The sequence below is a fragment of the Ranitomeya imitator genome, chromosome 1, assembly GCF_032444005.1.
Source record: "Ranitomeya imitator isolate aRanImi1 chromosome 1, aRanImi1.pri, whole genome shotgun sequence".
Lineage (NCBI taxonomy): Eukaryota > Metazoa > Chordata > Amphibia > Anura > Dendrobatidae > Ranitomeya > Ranitomeya imitator.
Window position 1 is genome coordinate 591,971,410 of NC_091282.1, and position 27,578 is coordinate 591,998,987.

The following is a 27,578-nucleotide window of genomic DNA, read 5'->3' on the forward strand; positions in this document are numbered from 1 at the left end:
ACGCGGACAAATGTAACTTTTGTGACAGGCAGAACGGAAGGTGTAATCTTCAAACTTTTATAGATAACAACTACGGGAATGCCTGTCACAAATGAGAATATGATGAAGAAGTAGAATAGGAAGAATAATAATAGTTGAAGAAAATGAATATGAAGAATGTAATAAAAAAAAATGTAGAAGATGAAGAAGATGAATAAGGTGAAGAAGAAGTTGATGTCAAAGATGATGATGATGATGAAAGTGTGGGAAAAGTAAAAAAAAGAAGGGGATATCAATATCATAGTCAATATCTTTGTACCTCCGAACGTCTTTAAAAAAAATTAAAATTCCTGCTATTCTATTTGATTGGGCTAAACCTCTATGCCTTTAATGTCTCCGCCACCTCCCCAAATACATCCTGCATTATTCTTAGTTGTTTTCCTTCATGTAGAATGAACCTACAAGGAAAGAAAGCGTTTATTTTAATTCCGATATTTTGGTCCCATTGACTTGTATTGGGATCGGGTATCGGTATCGGCGATATCCGATATTTTTTGAATATCGGCCGATCCAATCCGATACCGATACTTTCCGATATTGGAAGGTATCGCTCAACACTACTCAGCAGCTAAACACAAACTGAGCTAACACATTGCACAGGCCCAGTCCACAGGGTGGAGCTGCACTATATACTGGAGGCCTCTTGGTAATTGGTCAGGAACAGATTAGACAGATGCACCTGATTCCTATAAGATCCAGAGAGTTCAGGCGCCGGCACCTATACACACAGCCGTGAGGCATGCAGAGAGAAGAGACACAGAACATGGAGCTGGCATGAAACAGAAACCACATCATGACCTGGAGCAGTGGGTAAGATAGTGTGAGAGATGCGAGGCCATGTCGTGATGCCAGCAGAGTTGTTACATACCTCCAGATCCGCGGCACCGCAATGGGCTCCAACGTAGCCCCCCTATGCAAACTGCTATATGGCTGACTTTGAGGAGAGCACCATATACAGCAACTCGCTCTTCCACACTAACGTCCTCCTTTGGAGACGTTATATAGATGACATCTTCTGCATTTGGGGGGACTCGCTGGAGTCTCTTGCTTCCTTTTTTGAATGGCTCAATGTCTCATGGCCAGGTATCTTTTACTTTTACTATGTCACATGATCCACACAGGATCAACTTCCTGGATACCATGGTTATATTGAACCCGGACGGCTCACTCTCTACTGACCTCTACACCAAAAGCACTGACCGCAATACCCTGTTGCATTATACCAGTCTACATCCACCTTCCACTAAGCGATCAATACCGAAATCTCAGTTTCACCGAGTCTCTAATATAGACACGGAACTCCGCTCCCAAAGGCTGAATGAGATGTCTACTAAATTCTCACAGCGAGGTTATCAAGCCGCAGTCCTTAATAACGCTATTATACCTTCTTCATCCAGACCAAGCAGATCCTCTGGTCGCATCCCGTTCGTGCACTCGTTCCATCCCTTTCCTTATATTTTAAACAAATCGATTCGCAGACTTTGGCACTTGCTTGCTAGTGCCCATCCAGATATCCCGTAATTTCAGGAACCTTTCCTACCCTGTTTCAGATGGGCTCCTAATCTAAAGGATTCCCTAGTAAAAGCGGATATCGGAACAAACAAATCGGTACCACGCCAATAGTTCCTTCAAAACCCCAGAACAAGGACGTTTCCCTGTTTACACTGTACGCAATGTCATAATGTCCTTAAGGGTACATCCTTCCATCATCCCCATTCGGGTAAGACATTCAAAATACCTGATTTCTTTACTTGTGACTCTTCATGGGTTGTATACTTGATAACATGCCCGTGCGGCCTGGTGTATGTGGGGGAAACCACACAGCCCATACGCAACAGAATATCTAAACACAAGTCAACCATACGTTGTAAAAATCTTTCTACCAATCCCTTTTCATTTTGTCACCCGGGGCCACAGCATCACCCAGCTGAAAACTCAATTGATCGAACACATACCCCCACTCAGACGTGGTGGCAATAGAATCGTTTTATTGAAACACCGTGAAGCCTTCTGGATACACAACCCAGAGACTCTTCATCCTAAAGGCCTCAATAGGGACTATGACCTGGTGTCCTTTATATGACTTGTATGACTTGGATGGTTATATCGTGGTATATCTTACTATATAGTCTTTTTTTACCACAATCTTAGGTCCCTTTTAATTATCTTGCCTTTGCTGACAATATGTGTATTGGTCTCTTAAATAGGACTGAGTCATTAATCTCTGTCCCTTTCACTGTCATGATTATTATCATCCCAATGCTCCAGTATAAATTTGCATTTGGAGGTGTATATGCATTACATTCATTCCTTTGGGTATATTTGCTGCTGATGGTATCTATTAATCTGCTTTTATTGCTTCTTCGGCCCAATTCTAACTATTTCTCTTCCTTTTAGAGCCGACTATACTGATGCCTGTATGTGACCTCACCCTTCCGTCACAATACCTCCCACTGAGGCTAGTTCCACTGGATCGCTCCACCATCACGAGCTGTTTCATATACCTATCACTGGACCTTCGCTTCTCTATTGACTTCACTGTATCGCTCCGGGTGTCTCTGGCACCTCCCCCGCACACCGCTCACCTAGTGACACGCACGGCCATACCACTTCCGCCAATGTCACTTCCGGTCTCACTGTGTGCTCTCCTATTGTCCGGGGACACATCTCCGGCACCACCCCCTATCTACATAAGGCACGCAGTTTCACTTTATACCAGACTAGTGGGGGACACCTCGTCTGGATACCAGGACACACCAGCCACAGGAGGTAATTTCTATACACCGGCAGTAGATTTTCTTCTCACTTGCCGCATTTCCTGCGCATATAGACCAGCGTGGAACACTAATTATTGTAACTTACTTTATTTTAGTTCACTCTTATTTCCAAAACTATAATCTACGCAGTAGCAGGTATGATTTCCTATACCCTCCACACATCACCGATGCGCACCGGCACTATCAGCAACTTTGTTTAATTTTTTTCCCCTAAACGCAGATCCCAGTGTGTCCTCTGTCACCATTATCACAAAATCTACCTATTAGTACGGTATGTTTCCTCATGTTCCCCTCTTCATCCCGTTTCACTCTTCCATGCCTGATACTTGTTGGGTCTCATTCAGCTGAACGCTATATTGTCTTTTCCGTTTTTCCAATACGACCATGTTATATTATCTCCCGCTGTTGTTCTTGCATTTTTCATTTTGTATATACTTTCTTTTATGTATTAATTTATTATTTTTTCTTTATGTATTTGTAAATGTTATTTTTTATATCCACTTTGTAGTAACTGATGAAGGTCCAGATATAGGACCGAAACGTTTTTGGGTACTACAATTAAAACCTCTCACAAGCATTAAGTTGAGTGCCAGGTTCTTTCTTTAGAGTTAAGAATTAGGCCCAATGTAGTGGTGTGTGTCTCTGAGACTTGTAATGCAGTGCATGATCTGCCAAACAATTCCACAATGGGGGTACCTTTTTGAAAACTAGACTAGTGCCATTGTAGGCCCCTTGCCCAAACTTCACCGGCCTATAACAGTACAAAGCATGTTCACCCTGGTGATCTAGTGGCAGTTGAAGGACACATTGCAGGAGACAGACTTAAGAAGTAGGCCCAATGTAATTTCATGCCCTATTCCCCAATGTGGGGTCCTTTTTTAAAAAATTACAAGAGTGTAATCACATCCCCCTTGCCCAAAATGCACTGTACAAAGCACGTTCACCCTGGTCATCTAGTGGCAGTTAAAAGACACATTGCAGGAGACAGACATAAGAAGTAGGCCTAATGTAATGTAATGCCCAATTCCCCAATCTGGGGTATTGTTTTTACTAAATAAAATAGTGCCTTCACAGCCCCGTACCCAAAATTCACCTGCCTATAAGTGCCTACAGAGCACGTTCACCCTGGTCATCTAGTGGTTCTGGATGATGAGGATGAGGATAAGGAAGAGGATAACAACAAACAGACCAAATCTGGAAGCGTATACCCATGTGTGGTTGTGAAGAGGTGCATGAGAATACACCTCCCCAAAAGAGAGAATGTATTTGAAGTTATGTTTCGCTGCTTTCACTTGGTGGTGCACAGAAGTTTTTCCCAATCCAGCCCTTGTTCATTTTGATAAGTCAGCCTGTCAGCATTTTCAGTTGACAGGCGGATGCGCTTATCTGCTATAATTCCACCAGCGGCACTAAAAACCCACTCTGACAAAACGCTAGCAGCAGGGCGGGCCAGGACCTCCAAGGCGTAGAGAGCCAGTTCATGCCACGTTTCCAGCTTGGATACCCAATAATTAAAAGGCACAAAGGAATCACAGAGGATGTTTATATGATCTGCAAGGTACTCCCTCACCATCTTCCCAAACATTGCACTTCTTGTGACATAACCCCTAGCCACTATGCCGTGACGATGGGAGGGTCTTAGGAAACTGTCCCAGAACATTGCCATTGTTCCGCTGCCTGAGCTGGATTGCACTTCTGTCTCTCTCGCTTGGACTCCTTGATTGTACAACAAACTCTGACGTCTGCTGCCAGCGTTCTCACATGGGAATTTTCTAAGTAATTCCGCTATAAGGTCCCTCTTGTACTGCAACATTTTAGTACACCTCTCTGCCTCTGGTAGAAAAGATTGAAAGTTCTCCTTGTAGCGTGGGTCTAGAAGTGTCACCAACCAGTAATGAGCGTCACCCAAAATTTTTATAATGCAAGGCTCACGTGAAACACAGCGCAACATAAAGTCAGCCATGTGTGCCAGACTGCTAACAGGCAAGACTTCCGTGTCCTCACCAACAGGACGACTGACCATGCTGTCCTCCTCCTCCTCATCCTCCCTGTCCTCAGGCCATCCCCGCTGATCAGACAATATGACAGCTGCGTTTTTAGCACCGTCTATAGAGCATAAAAGTAGCTCCTGTTCTTCCTCCTCCTCCTCATTGACTACCAATCCACGATGAGAAGACATGAGGCTGGGCTGAGTGTAATCCCCCTGTAAGGTTCTGATTCCATGCTCCATATCCTTGTGCTCTGCCTGCAATACATCCTCTTTAATTGTGATCAGAGAGGTTTTCAGAATGCTGAGAAGTGGGATGGTGATGCAAATTATGGCGTCATCGCCGCTCACAATCTTGGGGCAGTCCTCAAAGCTTTGGAGGATGGTACATTTGTCGGACATCCATTTCCACTCCTGAGGTCTTATGTGTGTGTCCGCGTAGCTTTTCAGGAAACGTTGAACCACGAGGTTAAGAACATGGGCCAAGCAAGGTACGTGTATGAGCTCACCTTGACTCAGAGCCGCCACCAGGTTATGGCCATTGTCACACATGACCATGCCTGGCTGTAGGTTCAGCGGTGTCATCCAAACATCTGACTGCTCTTTCAGCGCTGTCCACAACTCCTCTGCATTGTGCGGTTTGTTACCTATGCAGATTAGCTTCAGCACAGCCTGTTGCCACTTGGCTGACGCAGTGCTGCAATGCTTCCAGCTTCTGACTGATGTGTTGATTTCAGAGATGGAGGATGAAGAGGAGGAGAAGGAGGAGGAGGTGCAGGAGCTGCAGACTGTGGGGGAAACCCTGATTGACGTAGGGCTAGCAATCCTCGGCGTGGGGAGGATGTGTTCCATCCCAAGGTTCGACTAGGTCCCCGCTTCCACTTTGTTAACCCAGTGTGCCATCAGTGAGATGTACCATCCCTGCCCACAAGCACTTGTTCATGTGTCCATGGTTAGGTGGACTTTCCCTGTAACAGCATTGTTGATGGCATGGGTAATGTTGTGGGACACATGCTTGTGTAATGCCAGTACGGCACACCGGGAGAAATAGCGGCTACTGGGTTCCGAGTACCTTTGGACGGCCGCTGCCATCAGGTTGCGGAAAGCTTCCTTCTCAATGAGCCTAAAAGGCAGCATTTCTAGTGCAAGCAGAAGAGAAATACTAGAATTTAGGACTGTTGCCTGTGAGGCGTTGGCTGTGTATTTCAGCTTGCATTCCAAAGACTGGGTTATAGACAACTGAAGGCTGTACTGGAACAAGGACGTGGACGGGCTTGATGATGGTGCTGCTTGACTGTGGGCCACAACAGGTGCAGGGCTAGAGGCATCTTCTCCTGCACGGTGTACTGGGTTTTGCCTTCTACGCAAAACAGTGGAAGAAGCATTGGTATTACCTGCAGGCAGTGGTCCTGGAGCCTGGGGTTTGGCCCACAAAGTCAGGTGCTTTGCTGCCATGTGCCTCATCATGCTGGTCGTGGTCAGGCTGGTTGTTTTGCTACCCTTGTTGATGCGGGCATAGTAGGTGCTGCAAATGGCCTGTTTGGGGTTATCGGCAGAGACTTTAAAAAATAACCAGACTTGGGAAGATCTAATAGATGGAATGGCAACTTTCCTCATGTTGGTGTTATGGGGAACGGATGCACACCTTCTGTCTGTGGCCACCACATTGCTTCTTCCTGCATGTTGGGGTGATATGCCTCCTTCCCCATGTGTGCTGCTGCCCTCGCTCTGCATGTCCTCCTGCCAGGTTGGGTTAGTCGCATAGTCATCCTCCACCTCGTCTTCCACATTCCGCACCCTGCTCCTCCTCCTCACTTTCTGGCAATTGTGTCTCATCATCGTACATCTCTTGTGACACTTTCCCACCATCGCCTTTGCATGACCGGTGCTCGTCAAAGATTTGGGCATCTGTACATGCGATCTCATCTGTCCCCACTTCAAGTTGACCAGCCGAGAGTTCTGAATCTTGAAATGGAAAACTGAACAGCTCTTCAGAGTGTCCAAGTGTGGGATCAGTTGTCTCAGCGCACTCGGCATGGTGGGAGGAAGGAGGATCAGGGTGAGGAATATCCAGGCCACACTCACGGCTACTCAGACTTGACTGTGTGGGAGACATGGTGGTGGTGGCTAAGTGACTGGAAGCATTATCTGCTATCTAGCCAACAACCATTTCACACTTCTCTGGCTTCAATAGTGGTGTGCTGTGGTCACCTAGAAACTGGGACAGGAAGGTTGAGCTAGAAGATATGGGTTTTTGTTGTTGCCCACTTTCACCTTGACCACGGCCTCGTCCTCTGCATGCAAAATAATATCTGATCGGTATGCCTGCAAATCTACGATTTTTCAAACCCAAACAACCAGGCAGGCCTCAGCTTGATATAACAGACTGTATTCAATTTTTGGGGGCTTTTTTGTGAAGTGAATTTATGCAAAATAGTGCTGTATATAAGTAGAGTAGCAGACAGTAAAAAAAGTGGTCCTACAATGACCAAATGAGGCGCACGCAGATATGAGGGCTGTCACGGAAATACCACACTGGCAAATATGTGGCCTTTTTATTTATTTTTTTATGCTAAATAGTGCTGAACTTGGAGCACGCAGATATACAAGGGCTGTCACGGAAATACCACACTGGAAAAAACGTGGCCTGTTATTTTTTTTAAATGCAAAATAGTGCTGTATAGAATTAGAGTTTCAGACAGCAAAAAAAGGGGTACACCGGCCTACAATGCCCAAACTAGGAGCACGCAGATATATGAGGGCTGTCACAGAAATACCACACTAGCAAATATGTGGCCTTTTTCTATTTTGTGAAGCTAAATAGTGCTATATAGAATCTGAGTTACAGACAGCAAAAAAAAGTGGTACACCGGCCTACAATGCCCAAACTTGGAGCACACAGATATGAGGGCTGTCACGGAAATACCACACTGGCAAAAATGTGGCCTTTTTATTATTTTGGAAGCTAAATAGTGCTGTATAGAATTAGAGATAAGACAGCAAAAGTGGTCCACCGGCCTACAATGCCCAAAGTTGGAGCATGCAGATATGAGGCCTTTTTCGGTGAATATAAAACACACAAAAAAAGTGGCACAAGGCTAGCACACACAACTATGCTACAGAAGCTTGACAAACTATGATTTTTTAAACAGGCATCAGGCTGACAGAACAGACTGTATATTTTCGGTTTTTGGGGGTGAATTTTTGGAAAAAGATGCAACTAGTTATGGAGCTTTGGTAGGGATGCAGTGGGAGTAATGGACGCACATACAGTGCCTGCAGGTCTTTCACTGATGTGGAAATGCTGTGCCCTGCCTACCTACTGCTACAATATCAGGACCCACGAATTAGCCCTAAAAAGGACTTTTGGTTTCTGGGGAGTTGTGGATTTAACATTTGCAGACCTACACTAACTTTAAAAACCAGCTTGGTGCTCGCCGACTACACCAAGCATAGTGATACTCGTGCGAGTAACGAGTACTGGCGAGCACGTTCACTCATCACTAGTTCTGTTGCTTTTATTGCATCATCATTAACAGTAAACAGTTTAGCAAGTGTGGCATATCTGGGTAAGTGGACCTCTTTCTCTCCACAGTTAAGGGCTCGCACTGGTACCCTCCCCTCAGGGCCGGCGTCAGCACCCGGCGTACCTGGGCAAGTGCCGGGGCCCTGGCGAGACAGGGGGGTCCATTCAGGGCCGGCGTTAGGGGAAGGCAGCTGCCTAGGGTCCCCGCTCCCCAAGGGGCCCTCAGCTAGCAGCACATCACGCAGCCGCTGTGAGGCAGGGGGGCCGCCTGTCGCCAGCGCCAACTCCCCCCCGCCGCATTGAACTATACCAGCGTCTGCCGGTAAAGTTCAAAGCAAATGATGGAGGAGAGAGCGTCACCTGACTCTCCCTCTCGCATCATTCCCCACTCTGTCTCTGACACTGCCGCTGCGGGTTCGCGATGACGGCATCGCGCACTCCCTGTGTGTCAGGCAGTGCAGCAGCAGCCGCTAAGGCTACGTTCACATTTGCGTTGTGCGATGTTGTGTCGGAGACGCAACACACAACGCAAACAAAAATGCAACAAAACGCATGCTAAAACGCAGCGTTTTGCGACGCATGCGTCCTTTTTTGCCGAATTTTGGAAACAAAAAAAATGCAACTTGCTGCGTCCTCTGCGCCCTACACTTGTGGCAAAAAAACCCGCATGCGTCGCAAAACGCAGCACAACGCATGTCCATGCACCCCCATGTTAAATATAGGGGCGCATGACGCATGCGTCGCCGCGGTTGCGCCCGACGCAACGCAAATGTGAACGTAGCCTAAGACCAGAGCAGGGAGCGGCGAGCAGTGCGGGCACGATGAGAGGTGAGGAGTGTTTTTATTTTTTGTAACTATAGCAGTGAGTACTGGACTATGGGGCCATTCTTGGGGGGAGGGGGGCTGTGCTGTATACTACATGTCTGTCCTATATACTACATGGCTGTGTTATATACTATGTGGGCTGTGCTATATACTATATGGGCTGTTATGTGCTACGTGGGATGTGCTATATACTACATGGCTGTTCTACATACTATGTGGGCCGTGTTATATACTATGTGGCTGTGCTATATACTATATGAGCTGTTATATGCTACATGGCTGTTCTATATACTACGTGGGCCGTGTTATATACTACATGGGCTGTTATATGCTACGTGGGCTATAACAGTGAGTACTGAACTATGGGGCCATTCTTGCGGGGAGGGGGGCTATGCTGTATACTACAAGTCTGTGCTATATACTACATGGCTGTGTTATACACTACGTGGGCCGTGTTAAATACTATGTGGCTGTGCTATATACTATATGGGCTGTTATATGCTACGTGGGCTGTGCTATATACTACATGGCTGTTCTATGTACTACGTGGGCCGTGTTATATACTACGTGGGCTGTTATATGCTACATGGGCCGTGTTATATACTACGTGGGCCGTGTTATATACTACGTAGACTGTTATATGCTACATGGGCCGCGTTATATACTATGTGGGCCGTGTTATATACTACGTGGGCTGTGCTATATACTACGTGGCTGTGTTATATGCCACGTGGTCCGTTATATACTACATGGCTGTGTTATATGCTACATGGGCTGTTATATACTACATGGCTGTGTTATATGCTACGTGGCTGTGTTATATACTACGTGGGCTGGGTTATATGAATCGTAGTATGTGTTAAAGGGAGGGGTCCACTGAGACTCTTTTGCCCGGGGCCGTCAAAAACCTGGAGCCGGCCCTGCCTCCCCTTGCGGACAACAACTACCCCTCTGGCTGTCAGGATGGTGGGCCTACTATCTGAATACACAGGTTCTACCAGGGCCTGGTAGTCTTTACCTCTGAGGCCTTTTGCTGCCCGACACCACATTAACATTTCACTCCTGGGCGGTATTGCAATGGGGATCGGATCACACACTGTGACCCGTCCAACGTCTCCACCAGATAATTCTACCTGTTGTCTCTGCATCAGGGCTCTGATTTCTTTTTGCAGGACACGCTGCTGACTGGAACCAGCAGTTTCAGCCACCTGTTGTAACAAGACAATAACCTCGGCAAGACAGTTTTCTATGACATTAGTTCCTAAGGTCATCATGGGGTTACATTCTCATCAATATCAACAATCACCAGTCCTTAGGCCTTCAATTCTATCCACCCCACCTTAATGGTTACCTCCTGGTACCCCACTTGTGACAAAGGCTGACCATTGCTGGCTACTATTGTCAAATCACTATCTGGGCCACGGGTAATATCAGAGTCAGCCCAGTACTGTCTGTAAAGAATGTAAGGTATAGTCATCACCTGAGAGCCGGTGTCCAGTAAAACGTTCATAGGGATGCCATCGATCACAATGGGGAGGACCAGTCATCCTCCGATGTACTTGGCTCACCAGTTTTATGGGCCTGGTCATCCTACTCCTGGGGGTTGGTCCTCTGCCCCAGGGGTCGCTTGTTTAATCCCTTCCCGACCTGTGACACAGCATATGCGTCATGAAAGTCGGTGCCAATCCAACCTGTGACGCATATGCTGCGTCATAGAATGATCGCGTTCCTGCAGGTCGGGTGAAAGGGTTAATTCACCCAACCTGCAGGAACAGGGGGTGTTGTACTTCAGCCCGGGGCGGGGGGCGGCTTTGCCCTCCCGTGGCTACGATCGCTCTGATTGGCTGTTTCACTTTCAACAGCAAATCAGAGCAATTGTAATATTTCACCAATGAAACTTGGTGAAATATTACAATCCAGCCATGGCCGCCGATGCTGCAATATCATCAGCCACGGCTGGAGACCGAGATCTGCCCCCAATACCGACTGACTGCGGCAATCTGCCTCAGCCGTCAGTCTTTTCTCCCCTCTGTCCTGTCGTCTGTTGCCCTCCTCTTCCCTTTGTCCTGTCCTTTGCTCCCCGCTGTCTGATCCCACCCCCCCGTACCTCCCGAGTCCCAGTGTCCCTCCCAGTGTTGGTCCGTCTTCTTCGATGGGCGCAGCCATCTTCCAAAACGGCGGGCGCATGCGCAGTGCTCCCGCCGAATCTGCCAGTCGGCAGATTCATTCATTCGAGGTACATTTTGATCACTGTGATAGTCCCTGTCACAGTGATCAAAATAAAAAAAGTAAATAACCCCCCCTTTATCCCCCCTATAGGAAGGGAACATAATGAAATAAAGAAAATATATATTTTTTTATTTTTCCACTCGGGTTAGGGTTAGAATTAGGGTTAGAATTAGGATTAGGGTTAGAATTAAGGTTAGGGTTAGAATAAGGTTTAGGGTTAGAATTAGGGTTAAAGTTGGAATTAGGATTAAGGTTAGAATTGGGGTTAGGTTAGAATTAGGGCTAGGCTTATAATTAGCATATGTGCAAACAGTGCGGATTTGGCTGCGGATCTGCAGCGGATTGGCCGCTGCGGATTCACAGCTGTTTTCCATGTACAGTAACATGTAAACCTATGTAAAACGAAATCCACTGTGCCCATGGTGCGGAAAATACCACGCGGAAATGCTGCATTGTATTTTCTGCAGCATGTGAATTCTTTGCGTGGATTCTGCAACGTTTTACTCCTGCTCCTCAATAGGAATCCACAGGTGTAAAACCGCAGGTGAAATCCGCACAAATAATGCAGGAAATCCACGGTAAATCCGCAGGTAAAACGCACTGCGGATTTTTCAAAAATGTTGTGGAAAAATTGGCACATGAATCCGCAACGTGGGCACATAGCCCTAGGGTTAGGGTTGGGGTTGGGATTGGGGTTGGGATTGGGGTTGGGATTAGGGTTGGGGTTGGAATTAGGGTTAGGGTTGGAATTAGGGTTGGGGTTGGAATTGGGGTTAGGGTTGGAATTAGGTTTAGGGTTGGAATTAGGGTTAGGGTTCGAATTAGGGTTAGGGGTGTTTTGGGTTTAGGGTTAGGCTTGTGGTTAGGGTAATGGTTAGGGTTGGGATTAGGGTTAGGGGTGTGTTGGGGTTAGGGTTGTGGTTATGGTTAGGGTTGGTATTAGGCTACTTTCACACTAGCGTTTTCAGCAATCCGTCACAATGCGTCATTTTGCAGAAAAAACGCATCCTGCAAAAGTGCTTGCAGGACGCGTTTTTTCCCCATAGACTTGCATTGACGACGCATTTGCGACGGATTGCCACACGTCGCATCCGTCGAGCGACGGATGCGTCGTGCTTTTGCGGACCGTCGGGAGCAAAAAACGCTACATGTAACGTTTTTTGCTCCTGACGGACCGCTTTTTCCGACCGCGCATGCGCGGCTGGAACTCCACCCCCACCTCCCCGCACCTTACAATGGGGCAGCGGATGCGCCGGAGAAATGCATCCGCTGCCTCCATTGTGCAGTACGTTAAACGCTAGTGTCAGAATCTCTCCCCGACGCATTGCGACGGGGAGATTCCGACGCTAGTGTGAAAGTAGCCTTAGGGCTAGGGGTGTGCTGGGAAGAGGGTGTTGGGAAGAGGGTTGTGATTAGGGTTATCGTTAGGGTTGGAATTATGGTTAGGGGTGTGTTGGGGTTAGTGTTAGAATTGAGGGTTTCCACTGTTGAGGCACATCAGGGGGTCCCAAACGAGACATGGCGCCACCATTGATTCCAGCCAATCTTGCATTCAAAAAGTCAAATGGTGCTCCCTCCCTTCCGAGAGCCGACGTGTACCCAAACAGTGGTTTACCCAAACATATGGGGCATAAGCGTACTCAGGAAAAATTACACAACAACTTTGGGGGTCTAATTTCTCCTGTTACCCTTTGGAACATAAAAAATTGGGGGCTAAAAATTTATTTTTGTTGGGAAAAAAATGATTTTTTATTTTCACGGCTCTACGTTATAAAATTCTGTGAAGCACTTGGGGGTTAAAGTGCTCAAAACACATCTAGGTAAGTTTTCTGGGGGGTCTAGTTTGCCAAATGGGGTCACTTGTGGGGGTTTCTACTGTTTAGACACATCAGGGGCTCTGCAAGCGTAACATGATGCCTGGAGACCATTCCATCAAAGTCTGCTTTCCAAAACGTCACTACTTCCCTTCCGAGCCCCGACGTTTGCACAAGTAGTGGTTTACCCCCACATATGGGTACCAACATACTTGGGACAAACTGGACAACAACGTTTGGGGTCCAATTTCTCCTGGTACCCTTGTTAAAATAAAAAATTGCGGACTAAAAAATCGTTTTTGAGGAAAAAAAAGATTTTTTGATTTTCACAGCTCTGCTTTATAAACTTCTGTGAAGCATTTGGGGGTAAAAAGTGCTCATCACACATCTAGATAAGTTCCTTGGGCTTTCTTGTTTCCAAAATGGGGTCACCTGTGGGGGGTTTCTACTGTTTAGGTACATTAGGGGCTCTGCAAACGCAATGTGACACCTGCAGACCATTCCATCTAAGTCTGCATTCAAATGGTACTCCTTCAGCGTGTGGGACTCCCCTGAATATTGTGGCAGCCAGGCTGCTCCTGGTATATAGGGCATGGATAGCGGTATTATAGGAGCTGTTACTGTGGCAGGGTCCGGCCGGTTTGCAGGAGCTGCGTGCCTGGTGACATCATGGGGCCTGCAGCTGTGTCCACCACGGGGCATCATGGGGCCTGCGGCTGCGTCCACTGTGGGGCCTGGGGGCATCATGGGGCCTGCAGCTGCGACCGCAGCCAGATCTCCTCCCGGGGCGGACATGTCCCTTCCCCCATGCTAACCTCAAGCAGGGCTGACGTCTCGCAAATGGAGTCTCTGCAGTGATTCCTGCTGCACTCGGTAAGACGTGCCTCCCGGTTTTCCTTCCGGGGCTTTCGGTGTCCTCACTTGTGGCTCTCCTGCACGGCACCCGCTTCCTCTTCGCGCTCTTTTGCAGACTCTGCCCACGAAAGTATGCCCCTTTCTTCTCCTCGCGCTTCACGCAGAGCGGCTATGGCGGCTTCCACACAATTTAACACAGTCTATGGCTCACAGTACCTGGCGATGCCAGGGCACAGATCCTGTTCGTGATGCCAAGCTGAGTCGCCTGTCAGAGCCTAGGGGTACTCGTTACAGGGTCTGGTTGTAGTTAAAGGGGAGGTCAAGTTGGTGGCGATCCGGTCCGTGGCCCTGGGCGCCCAAGTAAAAGGGGAAGTATTTAAAGGGGATGTGAAAATAATAAAAGTTTGTGACGCCACCTGTGGTTCGCGATCAGAGGTGAATTACACTGCTTAAAGGGGTCCTCTGGGGGTGATGGTGCTGCAGCAAAGATGGTGTCACTTCCCACAGGTGAAGCGGGGTCCCCAGGGCTCCTGGTGTGTTTGCTCAGTGGTTTGGTGCCAGAATAAACAAAGGACACGGGGTTGCAATGTCTTTACCTGGTTTACTGTTGGCAGTCCGTTTCAGTCCAGGGTACTGGCAACAGGTGACAGTGGAGTCCAGGCAGCCTCAAAACAGATTGAACCCCCTTGGTCAGGTCAGATTGGGAGCCTTACACTATGCACTGAATATTAGTCCCTTGCTGTCTGCAGCTTTCTGGCAAGGTCTTCTTTCTCTCCTGTCTTGGGACAGTACCTGCACGGTAGGCAACTCGAGCCATTTCCTTGGGGTCTGTATTCATGGTGACTCCGGGCTCTAGTTATTGCTGTACCTAAGGTGTAATGTGGGCAAGTCCCTTTCAGTTTCCTGCTCTCCGTTTCTGCTGTGGGACTTGCAGTTCCTCACAACCTTGGACCCCGGTGCCCAGTTTCTGTGCTCTAGCTTAGAGGGAGCCCACTAGCAACTCTCCTCTAGCTCCTGAGAGGAAGGCAATACCACTGTGGTACCTGAACTCCTGGGGTGCCACAGGAGCACTGCCAGAGCCCTGCAAAATAACCTCCAGCAGGCCACAAATGTGCTTGTGTCTGCACAAATGGTAAGAAACCTACTCCATGAGGATGGTCTGAGAGCCTGACGTCCACAGATGGAGGTTGTGCTCACAGCCCAACACCGTGCAGGACGATTGGCATTTGCCACAAAACACTAGGATTGGCAAATTCCCCCTGACGAAGGTATTTACCGAAATGCACGTGGGGGGGAGGAGGCTCATTCCCAGGATCTAGCAGCTATATTTTGACAGGTAAATCATTGTTGTATTTTTCCATGCTTTATTGCCGGTGTGTGGGTGATTGTTTCGGTAATCATCCACAGGGGCGCTGCCTGTCATTCATTGCAGTGAATAGTTCAGCTTCCCACATACCTCTCTATTTCAACAGACCTAGATTGGGTTATTATTGATTAATTATTGAACTGATTAATAGAGATGTCTCTAAATTGGAGATGTGGGATCTGTTAGTATTAGGAATTATAGGTTGCACTTGATTCCCTGGGCATGTGCCTCCTGTACAGCATTCTTTTAGACACGGCTCTTTTTGTCACTTTGTTCACCTGTGGTTGATGTATTTAATAATAAAGTTATACTTCTTTGATACCATTTTCGACCTAATATCATCCTTTCAGTAGAGTCTGGAGATGCCATGGAGAGCGATCTGCTGCCTGCAACATCCTTCAGCATGACCGATTTGGCAGTGGTTCAGTAATGGTGTGGGGTGGCATTTCTTTGGAGGGCCGCACAGCCCTCCATATGCTCGCCAAAGGTAGCCTGACTGCCATTAGGTACCGAGATGAGATCCTCAGACCTCTTGTGAGATCATATGCTGGTGCGGTTGGTCATGGGTTCCTCCTAATGCGGGACAATGCCAGACCTCATGGGACTGGAGTGTGTCAGCAGTTCCTGCAAGATGAGGGCATTGAAGCTATGGACTTGCCCGCCCGTTTCCCAGACCTGAATCTGATTGAACACATCTGAGACATCATATCTCGCACCATCCATCACAGACTGTCCAGGATTTGGCGGATGCTTTTGTCCAGGTCTGGGAAGAGATCCCTCAGGAGGCCATCCGCCGCCTCATCAGGAGCATGCCCAGGCATTGTAGGGAGGTCATACAGGCACATGGAGGCAACACACACAAGTGAACTTCATTTCCTTGCCTTGAGGCATTTCCACTGAAGCTGGTTCAGCCTGTAATTTGATTTTCCACTTTAATTTTGAGTATCACTCCAAATCCAGACCTCCATAGGATATTCATTTTTATTTACATTGATCATTTTTATGTTTTATTGTTCTCAACACATTCCACTATGTAATGAATAAAGATTTGCAACTGAAATATTTCATTCAGTGATATCTAGGATGTGGTATTTTAGTGTTCCCTTTATTTTTTGAGCAGTATATAATATATGTATGTATATATACTGTATATATATCTCAGATAGAAGAAATGGAGCGCACTCGCTGGTCATCCAGTGCAGGTAACTTTATTCAGACACTGTGAAAAACATCTTCACGACCGGGGGTGCTGTACAAAGAGTGCGGCAAAGCTTGACGACGGCCGTTTCGCGCCCGACTGGCGCTTCAACGGGTCAGTGAGAATGCTGTCAGAAACGACAGGAGAAATAGGGGAAGGTGAAGCACCTACTCCTCCCCCCCACTTCCTCCCATTGTAAGCTGAACACACCTCACTGCGTGATGAGACACTTTAAAACATACTTTAAAAACATAATAAAATGCACCAAAATAACAGCAGAAGATAACAAATATTAAGAGAAAAATCACACCGTCTTACCCATCTCACTGGCAACTTGTTATAAATTAACAATATTATATATTTTTTATCAAATATCCTAATGCGTTGCACCTCATATAAAACGACTTATAAGAAGATGGACATGTCGACCCTGTCATTAAAGCCTAGCGGGCCCATCGCGTTCGTTTGCATGATCCATCTTGCCTCTTTCCTTAATAGCATATTATGTAAGTCGCCCCCTCTATTGGGTAGGGTAACTTTTTCTATGGCTGCAAATGTCAAAACGCTTGAATCCCCACCATGTACTTCACGAACATGATCTATTAATCGTGGTACTCCTTTGCCCGTAGCGATTGTGTTACAGTGTTCACGGAAACGCATATATAAACATCGTATTGTTTTTCCGATGTAAAAGCATCCGCAAGGACAATATATCACATAGACCACGTATTTTGTTTTGCAAGATATAAATGTACTGACCTCATGTCTAATTGGACCAATATTCAAAAACCGTCCCGTTAAGTGGTATTTACAATGTGGACAATGTCCACAACGATGATTCCCCTTTGGTGCACAGGAATTCAACCAATTATTTCTTTCACTAGGTAATCTATTGCGCAGTAGAACATCTCTCAAATTTGTGCTGTGTTTGTTAGATATTAAAGGACCTCTTTTGACTATTTCTGTAAGATCTCTATCCTTTTCAAGAATATGCCAGTTTTTCCTAATTGCACTCCGTATGAAACCATCAACTGGACTAAACTGAAAACTAAAGGTGAAACGTTTTCCTGTTGGTGTATTCGTTTTCCCCTCTCTAGTATTAGACTTCTCTCTAGCCTCATGCAATAACTTTGCAGGATAACCCCTTCTTTCAAACCTCTGGCATAGTTCACTGGACTAGAGGTCCGCTCCTTCTTTTGTGCTATTCGCTCTACCTACACGGTACACTGGTTATATGGTAGGGACCGTTTGATATGTGATGGATGATAGCTGTTGTAGTGGAGTACTGAGTTCGTCGCAACTGGTTTGCGATAGAGTTTTGTACTTAAAGCCCCATTTTTTGCCTCCACGGTTACGTCTAAAAAATTAAGACGTGTGCCCCCATATTCGGATGTAAAGGACATATTCATCGTGTTGTTATTTAGATATGCAACAAAGGAGGAAAACGTCTCCTCGGCCCCATCCCAAACTAAGAACATATCGTCCACATATCTACAATACAGTTTGATATGTTTAGAATACATATTTTGGTCGGCATAAATGTATTTCTCCTCAAAGAGGCCTAAGAACAGATTAGCGAAGGTGCATGCTGCCGGAGTCCCCATTGCAGTCCCAGTTATCTGTTTATACCACAAGTCTCTGAAAGTGAATGCATTGTGCATCAATATGAATTGTAGGCCATCACACACAAAATCTATAAAAGGCTGGGTACGATCAGTGGACTCCAGAATCTGTCTGATAGAGTCCACACCCAATTTATGGGGGATCCTGGTGTATAGGTTGGCCACGTCCACAGAAGCTACGGCAAAACCTGTTTGCCACTGAAAATGTTTAATGCTTTTTAGAAACGCATCAGTGTCTTTTAGATAAGATGGAACGCTAGTCAGTATAGGGCGTAATAGCCAATCTATATATTTAGACAATGGTTCCGTTAATGATCCCACCCCGGAAACTATCGGGCGTCCGGGGGGGTCTGACTCGGACTTGTGTATTTTTGGGACATAAGCCGCATTGGTATTAAGAGGGAACTCCGGCAGCAGCTTCTCGGCTTTGTTCTGTGAGATGATACCTATCTCTACGGATTTTTTAAAAAAAACCTGTAGTGACCCCTTAAATTTGTGAGTAGGGTCTTGTGTTAATTTAATATACGTGCTCTCATCCGCCAACTGCCTACTGGCCTCTTTTAAGTACATAATTTTGGGGATCAATACAATATATAAATATATGTCTTGATGAAGTTTTCCCTTGAAAACGATGTGTAATAGACATAGTGAACTGTTGTATGTAAAAGCTCATATTAAAATCGCATTGCAGTCAGATAGCAATTGCAATGCACTCGGATGTAAATCAGATGCATTGTACTCGCATGACACTCGCATAGAACTCGCCTGTTTTTTTCGGTCCGGAAATCTTTTTTTTTTTTTTTTTCTCGCATATGGTTATGAGCCCTAACTCCCAAACCCCGATTTCTATGTTGCCTCTAAAAAAACAAAATAATAAACTCACCTGTTCACCGTAGTTCACGTAATCCCGACTGTGCCATGGCGATTTCACTTGTAGAATAGTCTCTTTTGGGAGGTGTGACTGCTTTATGCGTCCGCCGGCGATACATTGACAGGAGGTAGTCGCTTCCACAGCGTGCAGTGGATACGGAAAGTATTCAGACCCCTTTACATTTTTCACTCTGTTTCATTGCAGTCGTTTGGTAAATTCCAAAAAGTTAATTTGTTTCACATTAATGTCTGCACCCCATCTTGACTGAAGAAACAGAAATGTCGAAATTTTTGCAAATTTAATAAAAAAGAAAAACTGAGCTATCACATGGTCATAAGTATTCAGACCCTTTGCTCAGACATTCATATCTAAGTCACATGCTGTCCATTTCCTTGTGATCCTCCCTGAGATGGTTCTACTCCTTCATTGGAGGCCAGCTGTGTTTAATTAAACTGATAGGACTTGATTTGGTAAGACACACACCTGTCTATATAAGACCTCACAGCTCACAGTGCATGTCAGACCAAATGAGAATCATGAGGTCAAAGTAACTGGCCAAGGAGCTCAGAGACAAAATTGTGGCAAGGCACAGATCTGGCAAAAGTTACAATAGAATTTCTGCAGTACTCAAGGTTCCTAAGAAAACAGAGGCCTCCATAATCCTTAAATGGAAGAAGTTTGGGACCACCAAAAGTCTTCCTCGACCTGGCCGTCCAGCCAAATTGAGCAATCGTGGGAGAAGAGCCTTGGTGAGAGAGGTAAAGAAGAACCCCAAGATTACTGCGGCAGAGCTCCAGAGATGCAGTAGGGAGATGGGAGAAAGTTCCTCAAAGTCAACTATCACTGCAGCTCTCCACCAGTCAGGCCTTTATGGCAGAGTGGCCCGACGGAGGCCTGTCCTCAGTGCAAGACATATGAAAGCCCGCATAGAGTTTGCTAAAAAAAACATGAAGGACTCCCAGACTATGAGAAATAAGGTTCTCTGGTCTGATGAGATGAAGTCAGACCTTCTTTTTGATAATTCTAAGTAGTATGTTTGGAGAAAACCAGGCACTGATCATCACCTGCCCAATACAAACATTGTGAAACATTGTGGTGGCAGCATCATGCTATTGGGGTGTTTTTCAGCTGCAAGGACAGGATGACTGGTTGTCATTGTAGGAAAAATGAATGCGGCCAAGTACAGAGATATCCTGGATGAAAACCTCTTCCAGAGTGCTCTGGACTTCAGGCTTGGCCGGAGGTTCACCTTTCAACAAGACAATGACCCTAAGCATACAGCTAAAATAACAAGAGTGGCTTTAGAAAATTTCTGTGACCATTCTTGACTGGCCAAGCCAGAGCCCTGACCTAAACCCAATTGACGTCTCTGGAGAGACCTGAAAATGTCATTGCACCAATGTTCACCATCCAACCTGACGGAACTGGAGAAGATCTGCAAGGAAGGATGGCAGAGGATCATCAAATCCAGGTGTGAAAGGCTTGTTGAATCATTCCCAAGAAGACTCATGTTGTACTAGCTCTAAAGGGTGCTTTTACTCAATACTAAGCAAATGGTCTGAATACTTACCACCATGTGATATTTCAGCTTTTCTTTTTTGAATACATTTGCAAAAATTACTACATTTCTGTTTTTTTTTTCAGTCAAGATGGGGTGCAGAGTAGGGTAAAACACGCCCATTACTAACCCCTACATTAATGTGAAAAAAATAAACTTTTTTGAATTTACCAAATGGCTGCAATGAAGCAAAGATTGAAAAATTTAAAGGGGTCTGAATACTTTCCATACCCACTGTATCACTGAGCTGCCGTGAGAGCGTTCATGGGAGTTCATAAGCTGATCAGTTCCGGTGATCTCTTACGGCATCACAGCTTTGTGAGATCTTTCTCACGCAGCAGTGGTGCTGTAAGGGAGATCACCAGAAGCGATCAGCTGATGAACTCCGGTGACCTCTCTGATGGCAGCTCAACGATACACTGACAAGAGGTAATTGCCCCCGCAGTGTATCGCCGGCTGTCTTTGAGAGCAATCACATCAGTGACTGCTCTGTCATCAGGATCATTGTTGGACTTTTTTTAATTATCTTCACTGCGGACAGGTGGGGGATATTGTGGGTTATTTTATTATTGTTGCAGGAGACGTTAGCGTCAGTGGATTAGGCGTTCAGTAAGTATGTTTTAATTTAGATTCATTAAAGGAGTTGGTGTCATTATTTCAAATAAAGGACTTTATTTTGGGTATGTGTCTTTTTTATAATATCATTATGGGGTTAGTAATGGGGGTGTTTTACAGACACCTCTCCATTACTAACCTGTTTGTTTGATGTCACCTGACAATGCAAAGGTGAAATCAACCCCCCAACCATTACCCCACTTGCCACCACTGCAGGGCAAGTGGGAAGAGCGAGGCTAAGTGCTAGATTAGGTGCATCCTATAGATACGCCTTTTCTGGGGTGGCTGAGAGCTGATGTTTTTAGTCTGAGAGGAGACCAATATCCATGGCCCCTTCCTAGACTATGAATATCAGCCAACAGCTGTCTGCCTAGGCTTTAATAGTTAGATTTTATAGAGGGACCCTATGTCAATTTCTTTCTGGGCTCCCCCTGTAATCTAGCCAGTAAAGGCTATGTGTACAGCTGTGAGCTGATATTAATAGCCTGGGAACCTTTATGGCTATTGGCTCCTTCCCAGAATATTAAAATCAGCAATCGGCAAAATTTGGTGTCACGGGTGTGTTAGATGTTACAGACAGTCGATCTGGATCTGGCTACAGAAGGTCTCTGCATTTGGCATTGTAGACGCTTTCTTAATCCTTCTGACTTTTTGACTCAGTGGCAACTTCACTCCAGCTCTAATTGATTCACCTGGGCCTCTGAGTTTATAGCCTCTCAGTCTGCTTCAGGGAGCTACCGGTGATATTCACATTTTCCCCTTGTGAAGGCTTTGAGCTATAGCAGTCAGCTTACTTCCTCTCTGGTGCTGTTGGAGGATGTTTGGTGTTTCCTTTCTGACTCTGCTAAAGCAAAGTTTCTTTCCCCCTGTTTGACTCCCTTCTTATCTTTAGAGTACAGTGGGGACAGATGAGTTCTCATTCCCCCTTCCCTATTTAGGGCCTAGGTCTAGGGATATAGCGGGCTTAGTTTCCTGTTTGGCTATTCGTTTGGAAGGATGGTAGGGTTGGCATGTTGCTATTACATCTGCTTATGGGGTTTCCACTCCCCCTTTCCCTAGAGTTTGAGCTTCCTCGTGTTGCACTTAGACTTCACACACTGTGTGTGAAATTCTGTCACTATTTGGTAAATGATCTCATTTCCACTAATGCTTTTGTTAGAACTTTGGCTACGATAGTGGTGCTGTATGATGAGCAGGGGGGATGTATTTGATGAGGGGAGGGGGTAGGGACAGGGGAAAGCTCAGAGTAATTTTTTTACTGAACTCAATGTCACATCCCCTGAGGAAGTGTCTGGTATAGACACAAAACGTACGTCGGGGTCACCCGCCATCATTTGGGGCTCATTACCATCTGAGTAGTGTTGTGCACTGGGCCTGGTAAGTTTTGCCCTTAATTTATGATACAGTCCCTTTACTCTGCGGATCTCCAGCTGGGCTTGATCTATGTTGATTTACCCTAACCTTTTTTTTTTGCCTTACTTTTGGCTTTAAACCTTGCTATAGAGCTCACGCTGCTTCTGTGGATCCCCGCATTGTTATACAATACTTGGGCTTTATTTATTGTGCCTTATTTTTGGCTCTACTTACCTAGCACATGGACAAGCATTCAAATGTAAATCAGATAGATGTACTACCTCTGAACTCCCATGTGCACCTCACTACTGTATGTACTTCCTTGTCCTTGTCCTGATTGACAATTTTATTATATGTGTTTTTCTTTGATTTTTTTAAAATAAATTTTGTACTTTCTTACTTATTTATTGGTTACTCCAGTTTTTCTCCTATTTATATAGTTACATTACGGAGTCAATAAAATATTGTGAATGTGGGTTGATACTACTTAGTATCCCCCTTTTGGCATATTAAATATGCAATGTTTTTTTTTTCTTCTGTGTCTATTGAACTCAATGTATGTACTGTCACTGGGTTACCGCGACAGTGTGGAACCACAAGACCACAGCATCCGATTGCTCCTACTCCGGTGCTCAGAAGAAGCACTTCTCCTTCATTTTATGTGTTTATTTCTTCTGGCAGAACAGGGGTTAATCGGCCATGTTAGAAATCCCTGTGTACACAGCTGAGCTCAGTTAGCCACTCCCTTCCCTTTCATAATCTCAGCTGTACTACAAATCCTTGTCAGAGCTAGCATTTGCTGCATGGCTATCGGAGGAAGAGCAGTTCATATGAGGAAAGTTGAAGGAGTTATCTTTGTATGTGTGGTAATTCCATATCCTTCTTTATTTTGGTTTATTTCCCTACCTCCACACCCCTGTCCATATAAAAAGACATGTTGTTTTGCTGGCTCCATTTTTCAGTTTAACAGTGCAGCGCTGCTGCTCCTGCTACTGATGCAAGTTGTCATATAGTTAGATAGGATCCTGTCTTGTGTGAAATCTACATTAGTATGTGCTAATAGTGTTGTGCAGGCAGAAGTCCACATTTCTTAATCAAAATCATTTGGACTAATACTGTGTTGCAGTCAGTACTCAGGAGGTCACATTTACTAATCAAAATTGTAATCTTAAATAATATTGCTGTGCAAGCAGAAATTCACATTTCGCAAGCAAATAGTTAGGGCTGATATTGTGCTTCAGGCACGAGGCCATATTTCCTAATCAAAATCATTTGTACTAATATTGTGGTGCAGGCAGGAGTCCACATTTCCTAATCAAAAAAGTTTGTGATAATATTGGTGTGCAGGCACCAGGCCACATTTCCTAATCTAAATGGTTTGTAATAATATTGGTGTAATCTATGTACATAATTGCCAGTTGGGACTTCCGGACGCTGTCCCCAAATCCCATAAGGCACCGCGGCAGTGTCACTTGCCATGAACTGCAACTGTGCAAGTGACATTCACGTCACCACTATTCCCACGCATGCGCAGTAACGGATGATATTCTTCAAAGCTTTATTTCAAACATGTTAATCGTCAATGTGCCCCTCAGGACAAAACCTTACCTTACCTGTGAGCTTTCGCTAGGTTGTTTATCAAGAATAGAGGGGTGTCCACATTGTTTCTTTAGGCCATGTTCACACGTTCCTGATTTCCCTGCTGTTTTTTCTGCACTAAAAACCGCAGCTCTTGGCAGAAAACGCAGGTGCGTTTTTGGAGCGTTTTTTGGTGCGTTTTTTGATGCGGTTTTTAGTGCGGTTTTTTATGCAGTTTTCTCTGCAGAGTCTGTGTGTTTTCTAGGAAGTTTTTTTAGGGTTAAAATACCCTAACCCTACCCCTACCCCTAACGCTACCCCTAACGCTACCCCTAACCCTACCCCTAACCCTACCCCTAGTTCTAACTGTAGTGGGGGAAAAAAAAAAATAAATTCTTTATTTTATTATTGTTACTACCTATGGGGGTGATAAAGGGGGGGGTCATTTACTTTTTTTTTTTTGATCACTGTGAGGTTACCACAGTGATCAAAATGTGCCTGGAACGAATCTGCCGGCCGGCAGATTCGGCGGGCGCACTGCGCATGCGCCCGCCATTTTGGAAGATGGCGGCGCCCAGGGAGAAGACGGACGGACGGACGGACACCAGGAGGCCCGGTAAGTATAAGGGGGGGAGATGAGGGCACGGGGGGGCGTCAGAGCATGGGGCGGTGGCATCGGAGCATGGGGGGTGGGATTGGAGCACGGGGGGGCAGCCACACTCCGCCCACGCACTTCCTGCTGCAGCGGTTCTGCACCACAAACCGCAGAAAACCCGCAGATATTTTTTTCGTCTGCGGGTTTTACTGCGGGTTTGACCTCACAATGGAGGTCAATGGGTGCAGAACCGCTGCAGTTCCGCACAAAGAAGTGACATGGTCCTTCTTTTTTACCGCAGCTATTCAGCGTGGCTTTTTAAGTTAATTTCCGCATCATGTGCACAGTGGTTCCTGTTTTCCATAGGATACATTGTACTGTACCCTGCATGGAAAACAGCTGCGGACCCGCAGCGGCAAAATCGCGGCGGTTCCGCAGTAAAAAACGCATTGTGTGAACATGGCCTTAATTATTTAAATAAATCATTTAAAAAAACGGTGTGGGGTCCCCCCATTTTTAACAACCAGCCTTGCTAAAGCACACAGCAGGGGGCTAGTATTCTCAGGCTTGTAAGGGGCCAAGGATATTGGCCACCAGCTTAAAAATAGCAGCCCGCAGCAGCCCAGAAAAGGCAATTTGCCCAGGTCTTCCCACTTGCCCTGTAGCGGTGGCAAGTGGGATTCATATATGTGGGGTGGATGTCACCTTTGTATTGTCAGGTGACATCAAGCCCACTGCTTAGTGATGGAAATGCTTCTATAAGACACCTATCCATTACTAATCCTATAGTGCAATGGTAAATAAGCACACAGCCAGAATAAAGTATTTGATTAGAAATAAAAAACAGTTTTCCTATTTTTATTTAAAAATAACAAAACACAGTTATACTCACCTAACACCTAATTCCAGCGAAGCCCTTGTTCTCCTGCAATAAAACTAAATTAAAAAACAACAATATTCCTCACCTGTTCGACGTTCTGTCACACGCTGTATTCCATGTCTGGGGGGTTAATCGTTTTCAACCTGGACGGTGCCAATATGTGACCGTCCAGGCTGAGAATCACTAATGAATTAGCTGCTGCTAGCGAAGCATTAGTGACCAGCAGTGAAATCATCGAGATTAGTGCCAGTCACAAAGGCTGCACTGCTGTAACCTCAGTGAGATCCCCGCTAGCACTGTGAAAATGTCCTATGGTGCAGAGGCGAGTTCACCGGGAGAATTTCACTGCTGTGAATTTGAACTGTGGTGAACTCGCCTCTGCACCATGTGACTTTCTCACGGCGCTAGCGGAGATCTGATGGAGGAAAATGAGGGCTTCAGTGGAATTAGAGCGAAGTCATAAGTATGATATAATTAAGATTTATTAAAGGAGTCTGTGTCTTTCTTTTAATTAAAAGACTTTATTGTTGGTGTCTGTGTTAGGAGTCGAGTTTCCTCTGCTGCACAGGGGGAATCTCGATCCGTGTCGGCTGCAGTCTCCCATTCTACATCGGCCACGGTCTCCCATTCTACATTGGCCGCAGTGCAGCCTGCTCAACGGAGATGTCGCTCCCAGCATCTCACTGGGACTGATGCTGTGCATAGGGTTATTGCTGCCTCTCCAGGCTCTGCTGTTGTACCCTGCACTGATCTGCGGTGAGCAGGCTTTTCTGGTTCTAAGTCCTGCTTTGCTCACACTGAGCATGCCCAGGGCAAGATCTCTAAGTGGAGATCTAGGGTCACATGCTCAAGTACTGCAGCAATTCTATTGGTCCTTCTTAGAAGGGTCCTGTACGTGCTGCAGCTATTTAAGGCTTGCATGGCCGCACGGCCATGCGCTAATATCATATGTGTTTTGGCTTATGTCAGTGGAAACTATACCACTCAGTTCTATGTGGTGTGAAGCTGTTAGCATTGGGACTGTACACTCAGGCAGGCAGCTAGCGTCAGTGGGGGCAATTAGCCTAGTTAGGGCATTAGCTCCGTGTACAGCGCAACTCTGTGAGGCAACAGAGTTCGCTACCAGTTCACACGGGGTAAAGCCTAACCCACGTGTGAGCTCAGCGTCCATCCGCCTTTACTTAGCAGCAGATATCTCTGCACGGTGGATCCCGGGCTGCGAACGCATCTTGTAGCTATCTACCTATTACTCGGTGCGTTCCGCTAGCCCTAACAGTCTGTTTTCATGCAATGTGACTCTGGGGCTAGTAATAGGGGCGTCTTATTGACACCTCTCCATTACTAACTTTGGGGCTTGATGTCACCTGACAATAGAAAGGTGACATCAACCCCCCCCAACTATCACCCCACTTGCCACCGCTACAGGGCAAGTGGGAAGAGTGAGGTTAAGCACCAGAATTGACACATCTTAGAGATGTGCCTTTTCTGGGGCAGCTAAGAGCTGATGTTTTTAGCCTGGGGGGCAGTATCCATGCCCATTCCTAGTCTATTAATATCAGCCTGCATCTGCCTGCATAGTATTTGCTGGTTATTAACCCCTTTACCCCCAAGGGTGGTTTGCACGTTAATGACCAGGCCAATTTTTACAATTCTGACCACTGTCCCTTTATGAGGTTATAACTCTGGAAAGCTTCAACGGATCCCAGTGATTCTGACATTGTTATCTCATGACATATCGTACTTCATGATAGTGGTAAAATTTCTTTGATATTACCTGCGTTAATTTGTGAAAAAATGGAAATTTGGCGCAAATTTTGAAAATTTTGCAATTTTCCAACATTGAATTTTTATGCAATTAAATCTCAGAGATATGTCACACAAATATGTGGG